Source organism: Rhinolophus sinicus, linkage group LG02, assembly GCF_036562045.2.
Source record: "Rhinolophus sinicus isolate RSC01 linkage group LG02, ASM3656204v1, whole genome shotgun sequence".
NCBI classification, from domain to species: Eukaryota; Metazoa; Chordata; class Mammalia; order Chiroptera; family Rhinolophidae; genus Rhinolophus; species Rhinolophus sinicus.
Genome location: NC_133752.1, coordinates 136,882,450 through 136,908,103, shown reverse-complemented (window position 1 = coordinate 136,908,103; position 25,654 = coordinate 136,882,450). Strand labels below are relative to the sequence as shown.

General features: G+C 40.3%; 1 pseudogene; it reads right to left on the bottom strand.

Annotated features, from left to right (window-relative positions):
* Positions 1-7,273: 7,273 nt before the first annotated feature.
* LOC109456554 (double homeobox protein A) lies at positions 7,274-25,402 on the bottom strand (annotated as a pseudogene).
* Between the last annotated feature and the right edge of the window lie 252 nt (positions 25,403-25,654).

The window sequence follows — 25,654 nt, the reverse complement described above, 5'->3', positions numbered from 1 at the left end:
AAGCCTCCCTGGCTTCTGTGCTCATCCCCATTTTCCTTTGTCCTTTCTCTTTCCTGTACAATCTCTCACTGTTCCTTTCCCCCCTCATCAATGTTTTCTCTGTACCATATGGAACCTCTACAGTAAGTGGCAAATATACTTTCTTCCTCCAGCCCCAGCTTGATTGAAACCTGGCTCTCCCTGGACCCAACATGTCTCTTGCAGTTGTTCATTCTCATATACAACATATACCCCAGGGGAGGGGGCCGGGGCACCAAGCATTCCCCCAGCAACACTTCCAGATCATTGCTCCTTGACCATAGTATAAGGAAACCTTGCTCCTGGGAAGGCTTCTGCCATCTGGATCTGCTTTCAATTACATCCTTAATAGCTCCACAAATGGTAGAAAGGACTAATTTTAGCATTTCTCTCATTTACCAACTCATAAATTTTGCAGCATGAATTAATCCCATTTTACCTAGGTTGGAATTCTTACCCTGCCCCTTACTAGCTATTTGACCTTGGAAAGTTGTTTAACTGCTCAGAGCTTCAATATCTTTATCTAGAAAATGGGGATAAAAATGCCTACCAAAGGGTGTTGCTATGAATCGAGTGACAAAAATATACGTGAAATCATCACAATAGGCAAAAAATATGAATTGAATTTGAATACAAACATCTTCAATAGTGTGAATATAATTAACCCTGAGGTGATTAGGAGCTAGTTATAGCTATTTTCTTATTAGGTTGGTGCCAAAGTAATTGTGTTTTGTGCAATTATTTTTAACCTGTTAAACCACAATTACTTTTGCACCAACCTAATAATATTAAAAACTATTTGGTAAAACTATCCTATAGTATATGGAAATGGTAGATACATGTCTTTATATAGTATATTGTTAAAACCGTAGAATGTATCCTTTCGGTTCCTGGATCCAATTTCCCACATGTGAAGGGGGTGCTTCCCCACACATCCAAGCAATGCTCTGGTCACTGGCTCATTGTCCTAAGATTCAACTCAATTTTAACCCTGCTACCCAGAGACAGCATCAGGTCCCACAGATTAAGGGTTCAGTCCTACAAGACTGCCCCTTTCCTACTTCAGACACTGGTTGCAAGCTCAGGTTGTTACCTGTGCTTCTGACTGAGGGGCTATAGGAGGTTCCCATGACCTCCTCCTCAGGTTTGATTAGTTTTCTAGAGCAGCTCACAGAACTCAGAGAAACATTTTGCTTAGTAATCACTGGTTTCTTATAAAACGATATAACTCGGGAACAAACACATGGAAGAGATGCATAGGGCAAAATACTATGAGGAAAGAGCATGGAGGTTCTACACCCTCTCCAGGTGCCACTCTCCCTAAACCTCCATGTGTTCACCAGCGTGGACGCTGTCTGAACCCCATCCTTTTGGGCTTTTCTGGAGGCTTCATTACAAAGACATGAATGATTAGTTCACTGGCCATTGGTGTTGAATTCAACTCCCAGCCCCTCTCTCCTCCCTGGAGATCAAGGGATGGGACTGAAAGTTCCAACCCTTTAATCACATGGTTGGCTCCATTGGCAACCAGCTTCCATACTTAGGAGCTTTCCAAAAGTCACCTCATTAACATAACAAAGACACCTTTATAATTCTCAATACTTCAGAAGTTCCAAGGGTTAGACTTGGTGGAGGGTTCAAGGACACTTTAAGGCACTATAAATTCTTCTTTCAAGAAGTTTCTCTTTATGGCAGAGGCAAGAGGACTACCAGAAAACAACATAAGAGAGAATTTAATTCAATGGCAAGAATGTAAGTCCTATGAGAAGTCTGAAAAAAATGAAATAAAAGTTTTGTCAATAAATTTGAAAGTTTCTAAGCACTTGAATGTCAGGAGTTCTGCCAGGAAAAAATATATGGATTTTTGACTGACTTTGAGGTATCGGTTGTAACGTTCTGCTCAACCAGGATTTTTTTTTTAATCCCAAAGTAAAAGACAGATGATGCTGAAACCATTTAGTAAGATCTCACTCTTCAACTGAATGTGAGGAAAAGATGAAACAATAGAAAAGCATGCTTTAAGGGTTTACCTGTGCCCAAGGTTAGGCTGTCTTCTGAGTGGAGTGTAGGGCCAAGCATGAAATTATCAATGAAATGATCATTCAGGTAGTTGCTGGCCTTAGATTATTTAGTGTGGGCTATGTGAATAGTTCAGATAAGGAGAACAATTTTGTTTTAGACTAGTTTAAATTTTTTTTAAAAAAAATTTATGTGCATACATATTTTATAGATTTATTTTGGTCTTTGTAAAAATCAATGAGCCCTGACAGGGTAGAGTAAATTTTGCCTTATAGAGAAAATTAAATGATAGTTCTGCATAAGATTTTAATTTTGATTCTCACAGAATTGATATATTAAGTGACTTCAAAAAAAGAAAAAAGAAAAGATTGCTTATTTAGACATTCATAGAGAAGCTCTGAAATTACAACTCCTTGGGAACCAGGAACATTTGGGACTCTGTGAAGGACTATTTGTTATTCTAAAATTAGATCTCAAAATCAAATTTCCTGAAACACGAAGTCAAGGGGGATGTAAACTTCCAGTTTTGGCAGCTTGTGCAGCACACAGGTATCTTGTCATGACTTTTAATTTAGATCTTGGAAAAGGGGAGAGGGGATGTGGATCTAATTAATCTTCCTCTTTTTTTTTTTAACTTGTGGAGTCTTTTGAATAGTAAATAAAGTTTTGAGGATGCAGAAGAATATCTCTACTATGGAATTGCTTTCTCTGACTTCCCGGGGTGGTGAGGGCAAGGGGGTGGGGGGTTTGCTAAATCGTTCCCCATGTTCCTAACTGCTGCCAGTTCCTAGAAATTCCCTTGGTTTTAGGAAATAAATCCAAGAAATCATAGCTTTTACGTGAAGAAGAGAAGGAAAGGTATTTGTGCTGAGCACACTTTCAACAAAGATGTGATAGCAGCCAGGTAGAGAACACAAAGTGCCACGGTTGATGCTTTACCTGTATTGACTCATTTAATCCTGCAGCCACCGTACCAAGAAGCTACGTCTATTTTCAAAGGAAAAAACTGATCAGGTTGTGATGTGCCTCAGGACACACAGCTAGTACATGACTGAGAATCTGAATCTAGATTTGTTCGTCCCCAAAGCCTTGACTTCCCATCACGATGCTTTCATAGGCTTGGTTTGTTGACTCTAAGTCAACAATTCAAGTAGAGGAGAAAAGATGAGGTTCTTAACTCCTTCCCTGAAGTCATTCCATTTATTATTTAAAAGATCATCTGTACACAAAACAAAGAAGTCAGCCCTTTTTGGGATAATGTGATGGACACTCTCTTCTGGTCTAAAAGAGCCTCGCTTCCCCCAATTTACAAAAGTGCTATTCATATCCATTAGTGGAAATTCCACCAGGACATATTTAATCCTTTACATTAAATGTTTATTTTTCTTGGTTCTTCTTTTTAAGAGGAAAATACACCTAAAAAAGGAATGGCATATTAATCATTAAGACCATAGTCTTAATAATCAGATAATGATATACCTTTTCCTTCCTCAGAAGGGACTAGAGTATTCCAAGTTAACTGAAAAGGAAAGATAATGCTCTTTGAGTTCACAACCTGGGATTGCGGATTGCTAAGGGCACAGGGAGAAGGCAGCTAGGAAATCAGTAACAGAGAAGAGGTTAGTAAACTAGTTCCAATATTAAAACAAAAATTGTATGTTCATTGGCACAGGTCTTCACTCTTTTAGAAAAAAGTCCATAGTTTTAGCTTAGAGTCACACTGAAATAACAGAGTAATGAGCTTTTGTCCTGGAATCACCCACTGGGTACCAGCTCCCATAGGTAAGCATAGGAGGGAAAGAACTGCATGTGCAGTGAGCTTGTACTGCCCAGACACCACGCTGAGTGCTTTATAGATCTCATCACATTCTGCCTTCACCATGACCCTGAAATAGAGGTAATTAGACCATCATGTAGATGTTATTAATAGTAGCCATAAACCAATCTGATTTAAAAAGAGATGCAAGAGCCAACTATCCATTATGTACAGGTCATTTATAGACAAAAATAAAACCAATATTAGTTGAGGCATGACTGGCACATGGAAAAGTACTGCATTTTAAACCAAAAAACCTGTTTTCAAGTTCTGTGCTTGCCACTAACTAGTTGTATAACTCTATGCTAGGCATCTGACTCTAAGCCTCAGTTTTCTTATCTATAGAAAAACGGAGGAGTTAATATTAATAACTTATCTTACCTAAATCCCAGAGCTTTCAGATGAATTTGCTAGTCCGGATCATTTGGGTTAATGATTCATCACAGATACCCAAGAGAAGGGGCTAAAAATGGGGAGGCAGATTGTCGATCCTCAGAAGAAACCCTTGGCCTATGTCACAATTTTGCTCAAGTCCAGCTCTTTCCTCTAATATCGTCTTTATCTCATACACGTAACCAAGCAGCGTCAATCTTGGTGTCATATGAGGCTGCAGTCATCTGAGGCTTAACTGGGGTGGTGGGATCCGCTTCCAAACTTGCTCCCGGGGAAGCTGGCTCATATTCCATATTCCAACAAGTTCAGTATAGACTGACTCTCTTAAAAGACATCTAGCATGGTCAGTGATTTCAGCCTAAGTATGGAATTTAACGGTAAGAATGGTGCTCCCACTTTGGGATAGCATTATGTCATTTTTATGATTTAGGAGTGCTCTGGAATGCAGAGAATCTTGTTGGAGTCCACATGGGTTCCATACTATGGCCTTCATTGCCTGAAGGAAGGAGCCTAAATGTCTGTGTGAACATTGGTAAGAAAACCGAATGCCCTTCCCAGCAAACAAAAGACTGGGAAATGGAATAGCAAATTTGTATCAAGTGTTCCAATTCCTTGGGGAGGAGGGTTTCAACAAAATACTTAAAAGCCCCAAAGGAAGAGTGGTACAGGATGAGAAACAATCTTTGCAAGAGGGAACTGCTCACCTGGGCGAAGTAGGTGAGCGCTTCTAGGAAATTACCTTTCCAAAGAGCTAAGCATATGTCCCTGAAGGGTTAATGTGGCTGTGTTGAAGAAGACTATTCCGAATGCCCATTAGACTCACCAGGCTTTGAATCTGGAGGGAAAATACACTCGTCTGAACAGCGATTTGAATTCCCACTTATTTAGCTTGCTTTGGAGGGAAGTTTGGAACAATTTGGGACACCAAGGTGTAGAGAATAAGCCCACTGGAGATGAGACTTCCTTGGAGAAGGACGACCATCTTGGGGATGCTTTGAACTCATTGAACACAGCTGCCTCACAATGAAATGGAGCTCTAACAGTGTCGATTTTCCAAAGTTTCTAGAGCAAAGACTTAATTGGAAAAAAAAAAAAAAAAAAAAAGCACGTGTTCTTAAAAGAATCAATACCTGTTTTCACTATTATTGGTGCAAAACTAATTGTGGTTTAAAAGGTTAAAAAAATAATTGCAAAAACTGCAATTACTTATGCACCAACCTAACAGTAACAACATTAAATGGCTTGCCTTTGAAAGGCTAAATAAAAAGCCTTCCAGAAAAAGAGAGGCTGTTATTTCTTTATTTGTGTCAAGCCTAACATGAAGGCAGGATATCATTGAACACAATTACCAGAAGAGTGGAACACCAAACTGGAAAACAATGATATTCTTCTACTTGTAATGCCTAGGCAACAAGTTCGTCAAGAGTAGCAAATTAGCATCAATTCTCTTCCAGCCTTCCCAGTGAGGACATTTGTAGGTATTTAGAGTCTAGACCCCTTTTCCTTGTTGAAACATTCCTTTTTCTTGCTGATCTTTACACGAAACATTTGTCCTGAGTATCTCTACCTTACTGACAGCACTTTTAAGGCATGGACCATCCTAAGGATCTCTATAAAACCAGTGTCATTAAAGATTTTGTAAATGTTAAAATACCCAATAGTGGTCACCAAATAAATTGTTACTAACTCATTTTACTTAAATTGATAGCAAATTAATGGCAGTGGTTTGGCATCTAGAAAATTCATAATTGCCTTCCATTAAATTGTTCTGATCTGTACTATATTCCAGTATCCACTTCATACCATTGACAAGATCAAAATATTTTACTTCTTTTTACTGCTTAGCTATTTTCTGAATATATTTTTACTTTATTTAAGAATAATCTTGAAAAGTTATATACAGAAAACATTAAATAGATTTATATATTAAAATACACAATTTATGTTAAAATAGAAAAGCACTAGAAATATTTACATATTATGTATTACAAATGCTGTGTACAAAATATAAGGAAAAATAAATGTATAACACAAAAAAGAAAATAACATAAGGAAAAATAAAACCCCTATTATATCACCATTCAAAGATAACCACTGTTAGCAATTTAGTATATATTAGAAAACCCAGTTTTTATTTCTATCACATACTTGTATATGTTGAGATCATGTGTCTGAACCTTGTTTCATTCGCTATCAAACTTACCATATCATAAGTATTTGCTATATTATTAATTTTTCATAAAATATTTTAAATTGTGTAACATTGCTTAATACAGATTTAAAATATTTTGTTTAACCCTTCTTTTATTGGGAATTACAATTTCTCTCTAAATAAAGCCACAATTCAACTTTTTTTTTCTGACATCATTTCCTAAACAAAGCTTCACGGGAGTGAAAGTACAAGGTCAAAAATGTGATCTTTTTTCAAATTTATAACACACAGTATCACAATTGCTTTCTGTTCATCGGCAGTGTGAGAATGTCTCTGTTCCCACTCCCAAGCGGTTGGAGAGTATATTTCACTAAACTCGTATATTCTCACCCAAATATTCTCATATTCTCTCTTTCTTTTTCCTTTTTTCTTTTCCTCCTTGAAATTCATTTAAGTACCTCATGATCGCTTTGCATTTCTTTGATTACTGGTGCAGTTAAATATTTTTTGTCAGATTTATTAGCCATTTATATAGTCTGCTTATGTAAAATATTCTCTAGTTTACTTAAAAATAGCCTTTATGTGACTTTTCCTTTTGGCTGATGTCAAAACATTTCTAGGACCAGTTCCAATAAATGTATACATTCTCTCTTTTTTAAAAATGATATGAATATGTTTATTTTCATTTTTCTTGACATCTGCTGAATGGTGGAGCCAGTCTCTGTGGGTAGGGCTGTGTGGTGCTCTGTATCTGTCTGCCTTCTGAAGTCATTTACCATCTCCAGAAGGCTCAGCTTCTGAAGAAGCTGAAAGTATGCTTAGAAAGGTATGACCCCAGGATGAGTGAGACAGTTTTGGAGCCCAGGCTGATGACATCAAATACACTGAATTTCTCTCTGGGTCCATCTTCTGGCTTCAAAGAAATGGCAGTCGCTGGTGAGATTGGTGCCATTTTGTGTAGTTTCTATACCTTGAACTCTGTCATCTCCGAGATCTTGTTTCTGGTCTTGTTTCTGTTCTAAGGGCTCATCAAGTTCTTTTCTTTCTCTGGACATGGAATCTAGATCTTTGATTTTGAAACCAAATTTGGACTCTTGACTCTGGAACCCCAACTTCCCTAGCAAGTTGCTCTCTGGAATCAATCCCAGGATAAGGGTGGTTTGTAAATGCTGTGATGAGGGTGCGTGAATTGGAGGAGGTGTAGCTGCTATGACACCATCTGTCTTCTTAATATGAATCTTCTCTTCAGGGTGATCTTGGCCTTGGCTTGCTTCTAAGTCCTCCTCAGGTTCTGACCTTCTTGGAACTTGGTGGCTAGCTCTTCAATTCTGAAATCAAATCTGGGTTCTAGACTCTTCAGTGTTGATTTCTAAAGCAAGCTTTTGTTTGGTAGCATAACCTTGGTAAGGCTTTTGGCTGAATGTTTTGATGATGATTTTCAACTAAGCGTCAAAATTTAGGCAGCTTTGTCTATGATTCATTGCTATGGCCTTATTTGGAGAGTTGTCTTGGGCCATGTTGGAAGAGAGTCCTGAAGTCTCAGCCTTCAACCAGGAAACCTATACATTCTCTTCTGATATAAGAAAAACTGACAAGGGTCCAGAAGTGACGATTTCTCTAATGTTACTGTTGTTCCGAAAGTCAACAGGAACTTTTGATTCAATGATACTGTAACATTTCGTAGGACATTTATATAGCTGTAATTATAAATTCTTATACTGCATCATGAATCTTGTGTCCCTTGCTGTAAGAACTCTTATCACTCCTGATTTTCAAATAATATTTTTAAAACACCAAAATTAAAATTACATTTTTCTGTATTTCATCTTAAGGCAGTGTTCTAAAAATCAACTTGGCTGTGAATTTTGGGAAAATCCTAGCCACCAGTCATAATGTTCCTATGTGCCAAGATAACTTGACTGAGAAATACCAAGTAAGAAAGATTCAGACCTACAGGATGACACTTTTCCTTTGGCACAGAATTGGCTGCACAAGAAATTGTTCAAGGGATATGAAAGGATATCAATTAAGAGAGACCATTTTCTTGTTTACTAAAATAGCGCTTGTTCCCCAAATGGGGCTTGCATATTCAAAATGTAAGCCAAGTCATGTTGCTCCTCTCCCACAATCTTGCACTGACTCTCCATTTCACCTGGAGCAGAACTTAGGCTCTTCATCCTTGCCCCAGCATGCCAGCCTCTGCCATCTCCTCTCTGCCTTCACCTTCCCCTCCCTCCTCCTCATTCACTCTGCTCCAACCACTCTGGCCTCTGGGCTATTCCTAGAATAAGCTAAGCATCCTCAGGTCTGGCCTTTGCACTGCCTGTTCTCTGGCTAGGCATTCTTCGCCTGGACATTCATGGGGACACTTGCTTACTCTTTTTTTATACTTGTTTAAATGTGACTCTCTCAGTGAGGCTTACTTACCTCCCTTACTTAACATTGCAACCTGGACTCTGTTTTCACACACTTCTGATCCCCCTGACCCTACTCTACTTTTTCCCCATAGTAATGATCCCCTAACATCATATATAGTTACTTATTTGTTATGTTTATCTGCAGTGTCCTTGTTAGAATATACAATTCCAATAAGGCAGGGATCTTTGTTTTGTTCATCTACGTGTATCCCAAAGACTTAGAACAGTACCTGGCAAAGAGTAAACTTTCAAACACTTCTTGTGGGATAAATTTAGAACATTTTGAAGGGAAAATACAGATGGAGAGTGTGCCTTGGATGGAATTTGACTGGATATGTAGAAGTATCTGACCTTATCTAGTCTTCTGTCCCCTTTTTCATAATATACATCATGTTATTTATTCATTGATTGGACAAATATTTATCAGTCATAGACTGTGTATCAGCATTGTGCTAAATACGACAGTGAAAATATAATCTCTATCTTCAGGGAATGTGTAAACTAGTAACATGTAAGAGGGCAACCAACCCAGTCTTCCTAACTGGTCAGGAAAGACGGAATGTGCCAAACTGAGACCTGAAGCAGGAAGAGGCCAGAGGAAGGACATGGGGAGAGGATGCAAAAGGCATTCCAGGAGAAGGAGCTAGCATGTTCAAAGGTCTGGCATGATGTGGCTCCTGCTTACCCTAAATACTAGGCTAAGGAATTTAGACTTTATCCTAGAGCAGTAGGGAGCCATGAAAACATTGAAACAGAGTATAACACAGACAGATTTACTTCTTAGAAAGATCACAATGTCCTTTGACTTTCAAGGTGTTTTAAACAAGCATTTAATGAGTACTTGCTATAATTAAAATGCTCTTCCTTTGGGCTTTAGGGAAAATTAGAATGGTGTGTCCAGGAAAAAAATTTGTTAACCGCTTGATAAACAATGTTTTAAGCATAAAAATCAGAGGTATTAAAAGTGTTTTCGTTTTCCAAAGTCAATTGCAATATGTTCATGTTAAAAAAGATATGAAAATCATTTTAGGATACATGAATTCTTTATTTTCCTTTTTAAAATTATTTTTTCTAAATCATTAAACAATTTTAAGACATGCATTTTTCTTTAGTTCTTAAAATTAAAAACTAAACAAAATGTTCAAAAAGCTGGCTGAGAAGGAAAAGGAATACACTGACAACTTGCAATGTTGGGAGACTATGTTGCTGTGTAGTACAAGCAAGTTGATGTTTCCTGAAAGCATGTTTGATACATGTGGCTAGAATTTACAGAGGCAAAGCTATGTGCTGTACAAAGTGCTGGCCTTTTCTGCCTGGGAAGGATAATAGCCACCCTGTCACCGGTGTCATACACTGCCATGGGTGTAGGTGAGGTGTGAAGAGCTACCCCAGTGACACTCCCCATATGTCCAACTGTGTCGCAAGATTCCTGGTAGTGGCCTCAATAAAAAAATCTCTGGGGCAGAATATCCTGTTATGCCCTTATACCACCTTTCTGATATTGCATGATATTCAATCACTTCTGGGATTTCATATCAGAAAGTTGGAGATGGTGAGGAGATGAAAGACATTTCCATAAGAGGTTTTGTTGCTTGAAGTTAGATTTTTTTACATTCTTAATTGAATCTATCTGTTCAAAGTTTGTCAAATTCAAAACAGTGCTATTGATTCTGCAAGAGACAGATTTTATCGTGTACTTTCTGCAGAATAAGACTAAATAACTTAATTATTTGAGCTCTGGTTTTTGTATTTCTGGGGTGTTTTCCAACACCACTGAGTAATTCTCCAGTTTGTGTCAGACACTTACTGGGTATCCTACACATTTAACTCAATTATGACACTATGTACCTGAAGATAGCGTCAGATCCCACAGGTTAAGAGCTTAATCTCAAGCTCTCAAGCCCCCACCGCCCCCTTTCCAGAGGGTCTTTTCCCTGATCACTGGATCTTTCCCTTTTTCCAGGACTCTAAGCCATTTCATTAGCATAAAACCAGGTGTGCTCCAAAGGGGCTTGCTCTGAATAACAAATGACACTCCTATCTCCCAGGGAATTCCAAGGATTTTAGGAGCTCTGCCAGGAACCAGGGACAAAGACCAAATATATTTCTCATTATACCACAGTATTACGCTCTCTCTTTCTTTTTTATAACAATGGGTAAGAGCATGGACTCTAGAGTCAGACTACCTGGATCCAAACCAAGTGCTGCCAATAACTAAATTTGTGACCTCAGACCAGTTACTTAATCTCCTTTTGCCTTAGTTTTTTATCTGTAAAATGGAGGTAATAACAGTGATGAAGTTCAGGATATGCTACCCCAAAATATGGCATCTTGGCATATTAAATATCTTAAGATGAAGAAATTTAAAAAGACAGCAGAAGCAGGAAGGTCACCCTACCTCTCCCTCTTCACCCTTCTTTCCTGAATCAAGTCCTGAAACTCCCTGGTGAAAGATGTCCTCCCTGTGCCAGGAAGGGAGACATTCTTTCGCCAGAGATGGGGAATTTGGGGCCAAGAATCTGTACAAACAAACCATGTTAAACTAAACCTTGTTTTCCCAGTGACTTCTTCACCATTTAATATCCCTAGCCCAAACCCCTTTGTCTTGTCGATTATTCACAAATTTATAATTTCTTTGTCTAAAAGGTATAGAAAGTTCCTGTTCTGGTCACTTCTTCAGGTCTTCATTCTCTAATGAAGACTGCCATGTACATGTAAAAATGTAATAAAATTTGTATGCTTTTCTCCTGTTAACCTCTTTGTTAGTTAAATTTTCTGACCCAGCCAGGGACCCTAAGAGGGTAGAGGAAAACTTTTAACTCCTGTGCAATCTCATAGCATTGTATTTAGTTAATATCTGTAGATCCCTTGGAACAGTGCCTGGACAGTGTGAGAGCTTTATAAATATTAGCTATTATTATCTACCCGGTTTTACTTGTCTCACAGTGCCTTGAAGAAAAGTCAGCATTAAAAAAATTCCCTGAAATTGGTAAATACTAATTTCAGAATTAATAAAACTATTGGAAAATCGATCATATCCCATTTTAACTCATCTGATGGTATATACAATGAACAATGATCACACTCATGTCTAAATTAACCCTAACAAATCAACAGTGAACTGAAACTTTGAGAGCGTCAATATAGGGTACATTTTGTTTTGTTTTGTAATTGTTTCTGCTAAAGTAGCAGGCTTTTCTTTTATGCTTTTTGTCTTATTTCCTGCAGTTATAATTATTGAAGTTCAGAACAATCATGCTGCATTTAAATAATATAAGCCTACGAGTTGTACATCTTAACCCCCATTAAGGTGTTAGAACTTTTAAAATATAAACGGACGCATATTAAAATTTTTAAGAGTATAGAGATTTCTGGTCAAGATGGTGGAGTAGGTAAATGCTGTGTTCATTTCCTCTCAAAACCACATCAATTACAACTAAACCACAAAACAACCATTATTAAGAATCACCTGAAGTCTAGCTGACCGGAAGTCCTACAACTACAGACATACAGAAGAAACTACCCTGAGACTTGTAGGAGGGGCAGAGAGGTGGAACAGGCTGGTCCCACACACACATGTGACCATTAAAAATTGGGAGGGATATTTCCACTGTGGAGGTCCTTCCCTGAGGAGCAAGGGATCCCAGCCACTCCCCAGCCCAGGGTTTCAGTGCCAGGGAGAGAAGTCCCCATAATTTCTGGCTGTGAAAACCAGTGGAGATTATGGCTGAGTGAGGTGGAGGGTGGCTGCACTCCCAGGTGCTCCTCTTCATGGGCCCACGCACAGACTTACTCAGTGATGGAGTCACACACTCTGAGCTCCAGCGCTGAGGCAGCAGCTTGAAAGGTGCCAAGGACAAACAGGGAGGAGCTGAATTGTCTGGATGCAGGGTGAGGGTTGCAGGGGCAGCTTTCTCCCAGACGGAGGAGCTGGCGGAAACCATTTTGTTGTTGTTGTTGAGCCCGCCCCCTTCCTGCGTGCAGAGGCATGCAGATGCCCTGTCCGAGTTTCCATCAAATTGACTATCACCTTTCCTCTGCCCCACCCTAGTGAGTCCGTGAGACCCTGCCCCACCCAATTTTTGGGCACACCCAAGCCCCTTCTAGTAGTTTTTCTGTATAAAAGACCTACCTTGGCTCATGCTGTAGACTTTCCTAAAGTCTTTCAAAGGTTCACAAAACCCAAACAAGCAGCATCTGTCTTTGGTTGTCTTATACCACCGGCTGAGCAGCCCTAAGCCCAGCACTAGTGGCAGCTGGCCATGGTTTGTGGCTTGGCCTCTCACACCTCCAAGCAGAGCACAGGTGATGGCCATCTCTGGATTGCTTTGTGGCTCATGCCATGTATCCATGGGCAGGACATGGACTGCAGCTGAAATTGGCCTGTAGCAGGTACCCTCCCATAAGGCCATATGGCTGGCATACCCAATGGCCAGCTTGACTGTGCTGGAGCATCACCTGGCCACCTCCAAGGATGACACACCCAAAAGCAAATTGGGCAGGCACCAGAGCCCCACTAAAGCAAACCCTGCTCTGTAGGGTCGCCCCTACACAACAGCTCCTCCACCGTAGTTACAGCCAGTCCTCACATCCAATCAGCCTGAGGGTCAATCCCTCCCACTGATGTGCAAACAACAATCAAGTCTCAACTACAGCAGGAGGGCACACAACCCACAAGGGAGCTACCTGCAGCACCCAGCTCTGGAGACCAGGTAGACTGATCCACTGGGTCTCACAGGACACCTACTATATAAGATCACTCTACTAAGATCAGGAGGCATAGCAGCCCTACATAGAAACAAACAGAGGGAGGCAGCTAAATGGGGAGACAAAGGAACATGTCCCAGATTAAAAGAACAGAACAAAGCTCCAGAAAAAGAACTAAACAAAATGGAGACAAGCAATCTACCAGATGCAGAGTTCCAAACACTGGTTATAAGGATGCTCAATGATCTCTGGAAGAACTTCAACAAAGCGATAGAAGCATGAAAATGGAGATAGAAAATATAAACAAGAACCAGTAAGAAATAAAGACTACATAACTGAAATGAAGAATACATTAGAAGGAATCAATAGTAGATTAGATGAAGCAGAGGATCAAATCAGCAATTTAGAAGATAAGGTAGCAGAAAACACCCAAATAGAACAGCAAAAAGAATAAAAAAAAAAAAATGAGGGGAGTTTAAGGGGCCTCTGGGACAACATCAAGCATAACAACATTCACATCATGAGGTACCAGAAGGAGAAGAGAGAGAGCAAGTAATTGAAAACCTATTTGAAGAAATAATTACTGAAAACTTTCCTAACCTAGCAAAGGATATAGACATAAAAGTCCAGGAAGAATGGAGAGCTCCAAACAAGATGAACCCAAAGAACCCCACACAAAGACACATAATAATTAAAATGCCAAAGGTTAAAGACAGAGAGAGAATCTTAAAAGCAGCAAGAGAAAATCAGGTAGTTACCTACAAGGAAGCTCCCATAAGACTAACAGCTGATTTCCCAACAAAAACTTTGCAGGGCAGAAGGTGGGAAATATTCAAAGTTCTGAAAAACCAGGACCTACAACCAAGAGTACTCTACCCAGTAAAGCTATCATTTAAAATCAAAGGACAGATAAAGAACTTCCAAGACAAGAAAAAGCTAAAGGAGTTCCTCACCACCAAACCAGTATTACAAAGAATGTTAGAGGGACTTCTTTAAGACACACACACACACACACACCAAAAATATAAATAATAAAATGGCAATAAGTACATATCTATCCACAATTACTTTAAATGTAAATGGATTAAATGCGCCAATCCAAAGATAGGGAGGCTGAATGGATAAGAAAATAAAACTCTTATATATGTTGCCTACAGGAGACTCACTTTAGATTGAAAGACATACACCGACTGAAAGTAAAGGGATGGGGGAAATATATTTCATAAAAATGGAAACAAACAGACAAAAGCTGTGGTAGCAATACTTATACCAGATAAAACAGACTTTAACACAAAGTTATATAAGAAGAGACAATGAAGAACCCAGTAATCCCACTTCTGAATAACTATTCAAAGAACCCAAAAACGCTACTTCAAGGAGACATGTGCATCCATATGTTCATTACAGCATTGTTTACAATGGCCAAGATGTGGAGGCAGCCTGGATGTTGTCAATAGATGAATGGATAAAGAGTAGGTGGTATATATATACAATGGAATATTGCTCAGCTATGGAAGGGAATGGGTTCTCACCATCTGTGGTGGCATGAATGGACCTGGAGCCTATTGCGCTGAGTGGAGTAAGCCCGACAGCTAAAGACAGAGAAAATGTGATTTTGCTTATATGTGGAATCTAAAGAACAAAACGAACAAAGACACAAAACAGGAACAAACTCATAAACACAGAGAACATATTGATGGTTGCCAGATGGAAGGGGGGTTGGGATGGGTGAAAAAAGGGAAGGAACTAAGAAGTAAAAATTGGTAGTCACAAAATAGTCACAGATATATAAAGTAAAGCATAGGGAATATAGTCAATGATATGGTAACAACTATGTATAGTGCCAGGTGGGTACTTGACTAGTCAGGGGGATCACTTCTTAAATTATATAAATTTCTAACCACTATATTGTACTCTTGAAATTAATATAAAATAATATTGAATATCAACTGTAATTGAAAAATTAAAGGGGGAAGGGGAAGGTGAAGGGGAATAAAAATTTCAAATTTCCAGGTATCAAACAAATTAAGTTATGGGGATGTAATATGCAGCCTGGGGAATATAGTCAGTAATATTGTGATAGTGTGGTATGGTGTCAGATAGTGGCTGGACTTATGATGACCACTTCTTTAAGTATATAAATGTTGAGTAACTATTGTGTACACCTGAAACTAATATGATACTGTATGTTAGCTATATTTTAATAAAAATCTTTAAAAACTTTTTAAGAGTTTATTTGAACAAAAATTTGTTTGACTCAGTCAGTGCCAAATTGGAAATGGCTAGGAAAACACCAACAGGAGTTCAGGGAAGCACTTTTAGAGAGAAGATGAAGAAGCAAAACAAGTACATTTTCTGATTGGCTATAGCTTTCGCATCTGCTTTATTTGGAAAAGCATAGTTAGCTGTTTGTGATTAGATGTCCTTAGGTTTCAATTTCTCAGCCTTGAGGGATTTACATGCTAAGATTATGGTTCACTTATGTACGTAGCTAATAAGACATTCACGTCACCTCAATCTAACGGTCCCCTTGCTTAATTAATTTAAGAAAGCAAATGCAGCCGTCAATGATGCCACTGAAGTAACAGAGTGGAACTGAAACATGCCCCTAAACATGCCTCCCCAAAGGACCTTATTTAAGATGCACTGGAATCCCCCACGCAGTTAACAAAAGCAAGCAGTGACCATAATATCAAAACTGAATTCTTTACACCTTAAGATGACTTAATCTGAAATGGTAAATTTTCCTTTGTTCAGGTCTTAAGGTTCCTCCTGTTTGGAATTCAGCAGTAGGGATTAGCTTTGATAAGCCAGAAATTGCTGGTCATATTCAGAAAATGTAAGCCATGTCTTTATTTTGGCTTCTATCCTTTTAAAGATCATACAAATATGCTCATGATTGGAAGCGTACATTCTTCTTTGCAGACTCTCATGCTGAAAAGGGAAAAGTTCACACTGATGGCATTTCTCCCTAGTCCCATCACAAATATTTATTGAGGAACGATTATGTCTCAGGCACTGTGCTAGGTACTGAAAAACAGCAGTGGAAAAAAGGATGACAAAAGTCCCTGCCCTCATACAGCACACCTCGTGGAGTATATTCCTTGTGGAGGAAACTAAGATAAAATGAATCAAATACATATGCGACAAAGAGAAATCTCTTTAAATAGAGTGGTCAGGCTTCACCCAGAAGGTTTAGCAAAGATCTCAAGGAGATGAGGGCTTTCTGGGAGAAGAGCATTCCAGGCCAAGGACCCACGAGACACAACAGCTCTGACGTGGGGCAGGTGTGGTGTGTTTGAGGAACAGCAACAGGGTCACTGCAGAAAAGTGAGCAAGGCAGGTGGAACAGGACGTAAGTTTAGAGATATAGACACATGAGGGTAGGCATGCAAATCATATAGGAGCTTGTGACTACTCTAAGGATTTCAGCTTTTTCTCGGCTAATGGGAAATGAGGAGTTTTGAGAAGAGGAATGACAAGAAGAGTGACTTACCTTTGAAAGAGATCGTTACGGCTATTGTGTTCAGAACACACTGAAAGGGACAAGGGAGACCGGGTAAGAGGCTATTTCTGTAATTCAGGTGAGAGATAACGGTGCCTGTGATTATGCTGATATTAGTGGTAGTAGTGAGAAGTGGATGGATTCTGGACATTTTGGGATGTATAACCAACAGGATGTGCAAATGGATAGGCTGTGAGGTGTAAGAGCAGGAGAAAAATCAAGAATGACTCCAAAGTTTTTCACCTGAGCAACTGGAAGTCTGGAGTTGCCATTTGCGGAGCATTGTGTTAAGGACCAAAAGGAAATAAACAGTTTTGGAGAGGTGGAGATCAGATGTACAATACTGCACATGTTAAGTTTGAGATACTGTGGGGACAGAGTCAGGAGAGCAGTTTCCAGGCTGTCGCCCTCACATGGAAAGGTGCTCACTTGGGTAGTAAATGGCCATCAACTGTGATTGGATGGGCCATCAGCTGTGGCTAGTTGGCTGTCAGCTGTAACCAGTGAGCCATTGGCCATTAATATAACTGCTGTGACTATGCTAGCAGCAAATGGGGGCTAGCAAGAAGATGGTGGCTGAGCTACCAAGCACGGATTGTGGTGAGCATGACAGATTGCAGCTAGCAAGTGAGGTTGGTTGGCACAGAAGTAGATGGCAGGTTGTGGATCCTGTGGCTCCTGCTTCCTGTGTCTTCAACCCAGCCGCCAGCGAGACTATAATGGTATGACTCCCCTATCTATGCCTCCGTGGGTGTTCCTTTTTGGACTCACCATGTCCTGCGTTCTTATGTGGGGAGCAGGACCAGAGACCCCACATGACACCCTGCATGACAAATGGCGCAGCAAGCAGGGTACGGTGCCAGCCAAAGCTCTCCGAAGGGCGGTGGAGCAGTTTGTGTGTATGAACACTCAGTTTCAGGAAGACCAGGAGGAGCAGCTGCTGGAGAGCTGGCCCCCCTGGAGGGGTGGGAAGACGTGAACGGTTCCCCAACCAGCATACGCCAGAGAAAGCAAAAGTCCTTGCGGCCCTATGGGCTGGGAAGTGCTTGCTGAGGCCCTCATCCCAGGTTGGGGAGGACTTGGAGCCCTCGTCCTGCGGAGAGTGCACATGTTGTGGGGCCAATGCGCAGCCCTAGCAGATAGATAACTGTGGACTATGGGGAATTGCCTTCCATCCCTGATTTGATGGGCCGCTTGACTGTTTGGTTGGGAACTTACCACCATGTAATGGAACTGGCAGACGTTTGCTTTTGTGTCTCAACTGGCCAACATCAAGAATATGTGAGAGGCCCTGGCTGTATCCAAGAAGTCTAGCTGTGCCCAGAAAGACTGGTGGTACCCTGAGAGGCCCTGGCTGTGTCCAAGAAGTCTGGCTGTGCCCAGAGATAGTAGCGGTGCCCTGAGAGACCCTGGCTGTGTTCAGGAAGTCTGGCTATGCCCAGAGAGAGTGGCAGTGCCCTGAGAGGCCCTAGTTGTGCCTAGGGAGACTGGTGGTACTCTAAGAAGCCGAGGAAGTCTGGCTGTGCCCAGAAGGACTGGTGGTTCCCTGAGAAACCCTGGCTGTGCCCAGAGAGCCTGGCTGTGCCCACAAAGACTGGCTATGTCCAGGATATTGAATTTACCTCCAGGATCCTCGCACAGGGCCCCTCGCGGAAGATGATTTTCACGTAGATTGTGAGGCGAGACCCTGTAGGGGTGGAATGTGGGGACAGAGCCAGGAATGCAGTTTCCAGGATCTCGCCGTCATGTGGAAAGGTGCTCACTCGGGTAGTAAATGGCCATCAACTGTGATTGGATGCCCATCAACTGTGTGGCTTGTTGGCCGTCAGCTGTAACCAGTGCACCATTGGCCACTAATATAACTGCCGTGGCTATGCTAGCAGCAAATGGGGGCTAGCAAGAAGATGGTGGCTGAACTACCAAGAGCGGATTGCAGCTAGCAAGTGAGATTGGTTGGCACAGAAGTAGACGACAGGTTGCGGATCGTGTGGCTCCTGCTTCCTGTGTCTCCAACCCAGCTGCCAGCGAGGCTATAGTGGTATGACTCCCCTATCTATGGCTCCGTGGGTGTTCCTTTTTGTCCTCACCATGTCCTGCGTTCTTAGGTGGGGAGTGGGACCAGAGACCCTGCATGACACCCTGCATGACAGACACCTATTCATTAGATATCTGAGCAGTGATGTTGAATAATCAGTTTGCTTTATGATTCTTCTGTGAGCTGAATATATTTCTAACAGCTAAGTGCTTCCATAGCACTGACACTTTTGAATTACTACTTGAGATAAAATATGTTTATGAACTTCTGTAAGTTCAGAACTTTAACCCTACTTTTAGAGAAAGCACACTAATAAAAATAAAACTATAGCTTGTGTGCTTATACTGTGTAGAAACCATCCCCAAATAGTGCTAACCCCACCTACAGCAGCTGCACAGGTCACCAAAGCGCAAAACAGTGCAGGTTTCACTGCAATTAGGTCTCAGATAAGCAGTGTTTTTTAGGATCTTCCCCCTGTTCGATACTAAGTGTAAATTGCTTCGATTTTCAAGCACGAGGCAAAACGGTGTTTCTTGGGCCAGGTATGTATTTTTGCACAAAACTCGTTGGAAAGGCATCAGCATGAATACCCAAATTGCCATTGACCTCTGCCAGGCATGGCAGTAACACCAAGAAATGGAGTGTGAAAAATGAAAAGGAAGAAACGTAGAGATAAATCTGGAGCAACAGGATGGCACGAGGAAATTTCAGGAAGTACAAAACTCAAAACAGAGGGGGAAAATCCAAATGACAGCTAGAGAGAGGCAGGTAACCTCAATGAGAACAGCCAGCCTCTGTGCACACACTTGTACAATAACAGGAAGTGGTGGGGACTGCAGTGAGAGGCAGAGCACAGGTTTCCTCCCATGGGAATGGGGGATGGTCCCGCGTTGTCAGGTAGGACTGGGAGCACAGTGCAGCCAGATCTTGTCTTATTTCCAGAAAACTAGATATCTAGTTAGTTACATTAAACCTCCTGATTTTTAAATGTTGGTATTTAGTTCACATTTTCACAAAGCACTATGTAAGCCAAACAAAACACATGTGCAAGGTGCTTTTGGTTTGTAGCTCCAAACTTCTAACTTTGCTATTTACATACAAATAGTTTTAATTATTGACTGAATTGAGCCATTAAATCCCTACATACCATGTTTCCCTGAAAATAAGACCTAGCTGGACAACAGCTCTAATGCGTCTTTTGGAGCAAAAATTAATATAAGACCCGGTCATAATATATAATATAATATAATATAATATAATATAATATAATATAATATAATACCGGGTCTTATATAATATAATATAAAATTGGGTGTTATATTAATTTTTGCTCCAAAAGACACATTAGAGCTGATTGTCTGGCTAAGTCTTATTTTCGGGAAACACGGTAGTTATGACAATTATTTCTCCCACACAGGAGAAATCATTCTTTTTTGTATGGGATCTGAATTTTCTGTTTCGATATGAAGTCCCACCAGTCAAATACAAAAGAGTGAAAACAGAGTAATAATACCATAAAAATAATTCTTTACCTTTTAGGGATTTTTAAAAAACAAAGTTATGAATTTGTTACTATTTTTCATAAATCTCAAATTAAAGTTAAGTCTACCTTAAGTATGAAGCAAAGTGAGGCAGAGTCATGCTCTACTTCTTCCAAAATACGTTGATATATTGCACGTTTCTCCTAGAATTTTTTTTAAGGATGTTCAGCTTCAGAAAATATGTAGGCTGATAGGAAAGGATAGGTTCTGATGGGAAGGGACAAGTAGAAGGAGAGATTTTCATTATGATTAAGGTTAGTCTTCATAGTCTTTCCTAGAACTCATCTTCTCCATCATTCTATAAAGACATCTTCCTTGAAAAGCAAGAATACTGGACGATTGAACAGATTAAGGGAATTCTTAAACTCAATTCGTTGGGATCCAGGGACAGCCTCCAAACTAGGACGGCCTCATGAGGCCACTGGCCCCTGGTTCAGGTGCTGAGGTTTGAGAGGGATCTGGGAAGAGTTCTATCTTCCAAGGAACTTTCCTAAGAGACTCTTGCACTATGATGGCTTCATTTCTACTCGTACAGATAGATTTGGGGGAGAAAGGAAAGTCTTCTTTTTTTTTTTTTTTTTTTAATTAATTGAGAGAACAGTTATCCTCAGAGTGGGGAAATATTTTAAAATCTTATCAGCTAACAGGGTAGGTGAGTGACTTTTTTTTTCCTTTCTAACAAGGGCAGGGAACTGAGGGAGCAAGATCACAAAGTAATGGCAGAAGCTCCAGAAATCTGGAAAGGGGATGCTGACCTGGAGATGTGAGAATGTCAATTAATTCTGCCTGTTGCTACCTCCAATTCCCAGAAGAGCAGGAGTGCAGGTAGAGTCTTCAAATCACTTTTCATATGGTCCCACCAATCAAAATGTCCTCAGGGTTTTTTTTTGTTTTTTTGTTTGTTTGTTTGTTTTAGGGAATTTTTAAAAATCATATATTACCTGAGATGAAAATAGAAAATGACTTCGAATTTATAGAGTGGAAGGACAATTTTAGTTAACTTTACCCACACCTCCATTATGTAAATAACTCCAAATCCTTTCAGGAAAACATTTAAGGACTAGGGAAAAGATGTGTGAAAGGTATGGAGGAAAAAGTGAGGTTGGATGAGCTTGGCTCAGGAAGAAGATGATGAATGTGTCTGGGTCATTTACCCATATATTCAGCAGCCCTGCCTTTGAAAAATTTGAGGAGATTTGCTGACATAAGGCTAGGAGACATAAGCCTGAGGTCGGAAGCTGCAGTTGAAAATCTGGTCCTTCTCACAAATAAGGAAGTTTTCATTCTGCTGTGGGCTCTGGTGTAGGTGGCAGCTAGCCCTGTGTCTTCTCAGTGATTTCTCTGGCACTTTGTAAGACCTTGTAGGATTTCAGGATATTAGTGTTTCTCCCTGACTTACTCTTCATAAATGGTGCCTTTCGCTGCCCTTTGCTACTACTTAGTTCCATACAAAACTCCTTCTATTAGAAAAAAATAGTGGAGGTGCTTTTCTCTCTTCCATTGCCTTAGCAAGTTAGAGAATATTATTTCTTTTAAGAGGGTCATTGTATTATTTTATTCTTGTTTAATAACTGTGAGTTATGTATATTTAGTCATCTAATGGGATCTAGCTGTTCTCAACCCACAATAGCTTTAGATAAAGGGGTGCTTTCATCGAAAGATTATGCTGAGTTTTCATATCTCAAGGAGGTAAAACTCACCAAATACCATGTTGGAGACACTTGTTGGTTAATTTCAAAGATCTGAACTTGACAGCAATTTTTTCATGTTGGATAATGGTTCTTTACCAAGTTAGATTATCAGCCAACATTCCCATTTACAAATACGATGGTACTTGACTGAATCACATCAGAAATATGTAATTCTATACCAGCTCACATATTTAATAGAGCGTTTCTTTGCTCTGAGTCCCCTGGGTTTTGCTTCCCCTCCTCCCCCAGATGCTGTCCTAATAGCTCAGTAATTAGTGGAAGCAATTCCGTTCAACAAAGATAGGCACATAAGGGAAGGCAAAATAAGGGGTGAGCTGGGAAACAGCACCATGGAAACAGACATACAGCAAAAGAGGAAGAGACCCTGGATTCTACTCAGGTTGAGTCTGTTGATGGCAGGACCTCTATGGAGGGAATCCCTCTTCCTTTCCACTGTCCAGCCATTGACGGGAGTGTAGAAGTACCACCACAGAAGCTGAAGGTGCTACTGTTAGGTCAGATGGAACTGTGCTGGCATCTTCCAGGCGCACAGCATTATACAGTCTGTTTTGGGTAGGTAAGAGTGAGTTTGGCATCAGATTTCCCTGAATCTGTTCATTACCCATTACTAACAAGTCACTTAACCATTCAGAGCCTCCATTTTCTTGCCTCTAAAATCAGGATGATAATGTACCTGCCTCATTGGGTTGTGTGAGGATTCAAGGAAATGGTTTAGGCAAAACTCTTAGCACAGAGCTTGGTAAAGCAATTTAGGAATTCTTTCCTCTAAAGTATGGATTCTATGAAATGTTTGGCAAGCTCATCATCACTGTGAATTAGGCAAAGAGGAAGGATAATAGAATATTGATATGAGAGGAGAGAGAAGGGAAAACAGACTGGAATGGAACAACCCCAGTGAGAGGGAGAACACAAATAGCTCTAAATGGAAAGAGGCAGACAAAGAAGAAGAAAGAACCTTTACATAAGGTGAGCCCCAGGCATAACCGTATGTATTATAAGAAAATCATTTGATTGTAGCGTTCTAGTCCAACTTCTGTGCTTTCTTTTCTCACCTTCATCTCATGCTTAGCCTCATCTCCTGTATTTTATTTTATCATGTTCCTCTTCTTCCCCATACATTTTTTTTCTGTATAATTCCCCCCTTATTCTTGTTCTCTCTCCACACCCATTTTCTTGCTCTTCATTCTTACTAGTACCTCCACTATGACTTATTTCTCTTTTGCTGTTCTTTTAAAGCATTGCTCTCTCTAGCTTGCCAGCTGCTTCATTTTTTTGTCCCTTCCAGGTCATAAGAAGACTATTTTTCCTCTTTCTCTAAAAACAATCCTCTTTTTACTAACCATTTAACAAGTTCCCTCTTAATCTCCTATTTATATCCATTATTATCTGCCCATTGGTTTTCATTATTTCTTGGCTAATTTTTATTATTCACGCCAGTTGGATATGCCAATCAAGGGCCATTCACCACACACAAGCTAAATACAAGTGCTCGCTTGCAGACTTTAATTTTTTTTTTGTATTTTAAAACTTTCATTAGAGAACATGGCTGTATGAACCACAGGCCTGTCTGATATCATCTTACGAGAGATAATAAGCGTATAATGTTTAAAGTGGCTTTACTCCATCAAAGATACTTTGGAATACAAAAGTGTTAAACATTGTCTGGGGCTATTTAAACAACATTTGCCCAAATTGTTCAATCCCCCAAAATGATTGCTCTTGCCTTTGCCAAGCCAATTGAAGACAAAAGTGGGTTTGAGGCTTAGATTATCTACTGATTGTTTACACCCTCTTAATGAGCTAGTGCATTGTGAACCCAGATTTTAACTTGATTAAGAGTGTACATATGCATAAATGTAAGACTGTATGGAAAGCAGTTTCCCAAGGACCTAGGCTAGTCTAGATGCCACCCTGAGATAGCAGTTGGTTGAGAGGACCCACTTCTACTGCCATAGGCTCTTCCTCTTTCCATTTGCTTGAGTCAGAGGGGCTGGTTTACTACAGCAGGATAGAGAAGAAATAATTAATTTGTGTTTGCACTTTTTTGTGAATCTGGCTAAGTTAACTTTTTACTAAAGACCACACTCAAATGAGTCTTGAGGAAGCCACACTAAGAACTTACCCTCAAAGTCCCAACACATCAAAACTTGCCCATTATGTGGCATGTGCCTTTAAGAATATTCCTTCATCTCTGACATGGAGGAAAGATTATAATAATTTGGTTTGGGAAAAACAAAAAGAAAAATGTGTCAGTAGTTGAAAAACCTGGGTTCTGACCCTGATGCCCTCACCACTCCCACCTGTGGCTCTGGGCATGATGCCACTTTGCTCTTTTCATCTCACTATTCTCATTTATGAAGTAAGTTTGCCCTGGGTATTAAGAGGATAACCAGAGAGCTGAACAATCATATAAACATAAAGAGCTCCTCTGAAAAGTTCGCTTTGTGACGTGACATATTACAGGTGGCACGAATGGGACTGAGGTGATCATGATTTTGATCTGGTCAAAGCTCTTACCTGGGGCTGAAAGCAGTAACTGCACAGGCTCTAGAGCCAGAGTACTTGCCTTGCCACATCTTAACTGTGTGACCTCATTTCAGTTTCCTCATCTCTAAAATGGGACTAATAATTGTCCCGGGATGATTGTGAATATTACATTAGTTCACATGGGTAAAGCTCTCAGACTCTCTAGATACATAAGTGTCTTATATAAGAATTTGCTATTATTTTGAGGATACTCAGGCCACTAAAGTGTTACCAAGGGCATTGTTACTCTTTGGGAGGGCCCCTTAGCTTTAGACCCCTGCTGCATTCTTTCTGTCTAACCCAGGTCTTGGAGAACCAGAGTCAGTTTAGCATCTCTTGGGTTTGCCTGATGAGCAGGGCCATAATGCATCAAACTCTTCTGAACTTTCCTTATATCAGACCTATATCTGAGGGAGACCCAAAGTTGCATCCCTGGACTTGGCCTCCATCCCTATAGAGGCCTGAAGCCAGAGGGTCCAAAGATGCAGGACTGGCTCATACCTCCAAGGTGTATGGGACCTCAGTGCCCAGGGCTGCCTGGTGGGCTGGGGCATGGATCATTCCAGATCCTGTTGGTTGCCTGAATGTCCTTCTCCTTCATCTCTTCATAATATCTCTTTAAAAGCAAGATAATGAAAGGAGTGTCTTCATGTTTTTGCATTTTCTTTTAATGGCATGCATCCTTTGGTTTAAATTTTAACATTTTGTGCACAATATCAGTCAGAAGCCAGCACATGAATTCTCTCCATAGAGGAAACATCAGTTAATAAAACTGGGCTCCAGTATACACTATTTATTCATTTATAATACCTC